General features: G+C 48.5%; 1 long non-coding RNA gene across 2 annotated transcripts in view; it reads left to right on the top strand.

The window, feature by feature from the left end:
* The window catches only part of LOC107136278, an 8,655-nt gene extending 5,045 nt beyond the window's left edge, over positions 1 to 3,610 (top strand). Inside the window, exons 2-3 of one of the 2 annotated variants that reach the window (XR_001502664.2) lie at positions 1,944 to 2,122; positions 2,974 to 3,610. This is a non-coding gene — a long non-coding RNA (uncharacterized LOC107136278). Of the gene's footprint in view, positions 1 to 1,940; positions 2,123 to 2,973 lie in introns of both variants that reach the window. The other variant, XR_007347825.1, reaches the window with a different exon arrangement.
* The last annotated feature ends 281 nt before the right edge of the window (positions 3,611 to 3,891 follow it).

Genomic DNA, 3,891 nt, shown 5'->3' with positions numbered 1-3,891 from the left:
TGCCGCGTCCGGCTAACAGAGCCGAGTCCGGCGAGGGACGGCGGGGTTAAAAATACACAGGACACCAAGGTTCTTCATCCAGGAGGGAGCATGTGCGCGCTTTATTGCCAAATTTGTTCCCCTTATATATCTTTTTAACAGCTGCGGGAAATTACTCAAAAGTGAGGAGGGAAGAGTCATAACTGCATCCTTGGGTTACCGTCACGTCACCGTCCCCTATCAGGAGGCTCGAACAGGTCAAGATGTTCCCGAGAGACACATGTGCTCCAGGCAGATAAACAGGGAACCGCAAGCCCGAGTCACGGCCTTGTGAGCTGGCCACATTGACATGCATAACAAAGAACTGGGGGTTGAGTCCCCAGGGGCCAGGGCGGGCCTGCTACCAGCATGCAGCCTCCAAGGTGATTAGGCTTAGATGAGATCATGGGTGTGCCCCATGATGGGATTAGTGCCCTTGCAAGGAGAGGAAGGAACCAGAGCACCCTGTTGCCACCATGTGAGGACACAGCATGGAGGCAGCCATCCCCAGATCAGAAGAGCCCTCGCCAGGGACCCAGCCACGCTGGCCAGCTTATGTCAGACTCTCAACCTCCAAAACTATGAGGGAAAAAATGAGTTGATACGCCACTGGTCTGCGGTGTTCTAACAGCCTGAACAGACTAGGACACTTGTAATGGCCAATTTTACATGCCACCTTGGCTGGACAAAGGAATCCCCAGAAATCTGGCAAGGCATTACTTTGGGTGTGGATGCTGGGGTGTTTCCAGAGTTTAGCATGTGGATCAGGTGGGGAAGATCCACCCTCTGTATGGGTGAGCACCACCCAATCAGCCGAGGGCCCTCAAGGAGAACAAACACAGAAGGCGAAATGGAGTCCCCTCACCCCACAGAGCTGGGACATGCCCACCTCCTGCTTGGGCACCAGAATTCCAGGTTTGCCCTTCTCCAGGTTCCCAGGTCTTCGTCCTTTAACTGGAAATTACACCATCAGCTTCCCTGGTTTGGAGGCCTTAGGACGAGGATGGAGGAGCCATCCCCGAGTCGCCAGCCTGTACTCAGCCTGCTGTGAGGCTCTCACTGCTGCCATACTCATGCAAGCCAGTACATTCACTCTGTGCATCCTGTCTCCAGCCGGGTAGCCTGTTGGTTCTGTCTCTGGGGAGAACCCTGGCTAACGCCCTGTATCACTTATTTCTTACGTCTGTTGCCTCACACACACACATCCAACTCTAGAATCCATGATCCATCAGAGCAGGAATTTTGCTCTATTTCTTTTACAGATAGATGTGCATCGCGCACCTGAGATGGTGAATGGTGGGTGAATGTTTCTAGAGCATGCTGCTTCACTATCTACTGCTGGCCTAGAAATCATTTCAAACGTAGTGGCTTAAAACGGCGCCCATCATGTTCTCCATTTCTGTGAGTCGGGAGTCTGGGCATGGCACAGTGTGTCCTCTGCTTCCTTGCCTCTCTCTGCAGTGGGAGTATCAGCCAGGGCAGGGTCTCATCTGAAGGTCCCTTGGGGAAGGGTCTGGATGTTGGCAGGCTGAAGTTCTTCTGTGTGGATGGATGGACTGAAGGCCTCAGCTCCTTGCTGAGTGTTGGCTAGAGTTCCCCTGATTTCTGGCCATGTGGATCTTGCCATAGGCAGCTCACCCATGGCAGCTGGGGTGTCAAAACTTCTGCTTGGAAGACAGAACTTACAATCTTATGTAATCATGAAAATGGTGACATCCCATCCCCTTGGCAGAACAGAAGCAAGTTGAAGTCCTGCCCACACTCAAGGGGAGAGGGGATCTTTGGAGACGACCTCAGGCCTGCCCACAGGAGGCAGGAATAGTGTTATCCTTGGAGTCCTGGATGTTCAGTGGCTTTGCCACTTGCCTTGTGGTTTAAACGGGGTGAACCACTTCTGGGAACCAGTTCCCTCTATCTTCCAGCAGGACAACAGTGGATCTCTCATGGAGTGCAGAAGAGGAAAGCAGCACCTCCTGCATCGCAAGGCCTCTGAGCTGAGAAGAATGAAGAGCAGTGAGGCTCTGAGGACCCTCAGTTCTCCATTCCCAAGCCTCACATTTTCTCAAGAAAGCAATTCCAACAATGAAGTCCTAAAGAGATCAGGGTAGGGCTGCTGTCCCCACCACTCGCTTCCCCCACAAAGATCCCAGCAAAATGCAGCAGAGAAATGCCAGCCACAGCCCAATTTGAGGCTTTCCAATGTTAAAAAAATAATAATAATTTTGACCAAAAAAAGGAGAAGAACCATATTGTCATATAGCTATGCCCTGGCATGTGGCAAATATGCTTTTGAATTTGTTAATTGAATAGGGAACTGGTAAGATGTTAGAACCAGTTCAAAGGAGAATGTGAAGAACATACAAATTTAATGTTTAGGTATATTTAAATGAGCTTTAAATTGTGCAAAATTGTGCTTTTGAGTGGAACAGTTTGGGGGACTCAAGGTTGTCCCTCCACTACACAGAATGCATTAGCTTGTACACAGACAAAAATCATTTCCAGTGGTGTGCAGTGGTGCACACTTGTAATCCCAGCAGTTCAGGAGGCTGAGGGGGGAGGATTGTGAGTTCAAAGCCAGCCCAAGCAACATAGCAAGGCCCTAAGCAAATCAGCAAGACCCTGTCTCTGAAATATAAAAAGGGATGGGGATATGGCTCAGAGTTTAACCCCTGGGTTCAATCTCTAGTACCAAAGGAAAAAAAAAAAGTCATTTCTATTATCATTTCTCATCTAAAACTCAAACTTGAAAATCGTCCAAAGGCAATAAAAAACTAGCCTGGGGTAACCCAGAAGGGAGAGCTAGACAGAATGTGTAGTTTCCCAGTGGGGTTAGTTATTTTTTTACTTTTGCTGATTCCAAGTCTCTTTACACCAGGAGTGTCCATTTCATAGGGCTGCTGTCACCAAGTACTGCAAACTGAGTGGCTTAAATAACAGACATGTTTTCTCTTACAGTGCAAGAGGCCAGAAGTCCAGTCTCAAGATGTGCCACATTCCCTAGAGACTGTGAGGCAGAATTTGGCATTACCTAGCTTCTGGTAGCTTGTTGACCATCTCTGATGTCCCTTTGTTTGTAGAAGTATCACCACAATCTTACCCTGTGCAGTCACACAGTCCTCTCCCTGCACCTGTGTCTGTGTGTCCCATAAATATGTATCAATTTTTGTCATGTTGGATTAGAGCCCAACCTAAAACCTCATTTTAACTTGGTAAATTGAAAAATCTACAAGTGAGGACACATTCTCAGGTACCACGGATTAGGACATCAACCTATGAATTTGGGGGGGACATAATTTGTGAAATTGTGATTCATAGTAAAAAATATACACTTTGATCTTTGTCTTTGGTGACTGGCACCGAACTCCTTAAAATCCTTGCTATTTCCTGAGCAATAGGGGTGCTGGTAACATCTTTTGTCTTAATATTTGTCCTTTGACCCTTGTTCAGTCCAGAGTGCCTAATCCCTGGGAGTTTCCAGAGTGACAGGATCATCTTTTGTCCCAGTGAGGTGGTTCCTGGTGGGCTCCTGGATGGGGGATGGCCACAACCCAAGTTGTACCCTTCATAAAAGTGGGTAAACATGAGGACAGTGTTTCTGTGAGTCTTTCAGAGTTCTGTGAGTCTTGCTAACAAACGGTCAAACCAGGTCTGGGGCAGGTGGGTGGGGTATGGGGGAAACTCCAGTTCACAGAAGGTCAGTCAGAAGCACAGATCCCAATCAACTTGAGACTGGTGTCAGAGGAGGGGTTGTCTCAGGGACTGAGCCCTTGACTTATAGGATCTGATACTGTCTCCAGGTGGACAGTGTCAAAACCAAGCTAAGTTGTCCACCAGGGATCTGCTGTCTGAGAAGAGTCCACTTGCAAGGTCATG

Source organism: Marmota marmota, unplaced genomic scaffold (genome assembly GCF_001458135.2).
Source record: "Marmota marmota marmota unplaced genomic scaffold, marMar, whole genome shotgun sequence".
In the NCBI taxonomy this organism is placed as follows: domain Eukaryota; kingdom Metazoa; phylum Chordata; class Mammalia; order Rodentia; family Sciuridae; genus Marmota; species Marmota marmota.
The sequence above is the reverse complement of the archived record's forward strand: the minus strand, read 5'-3'. Positions and strand labels throughout refer to the sequence as shown.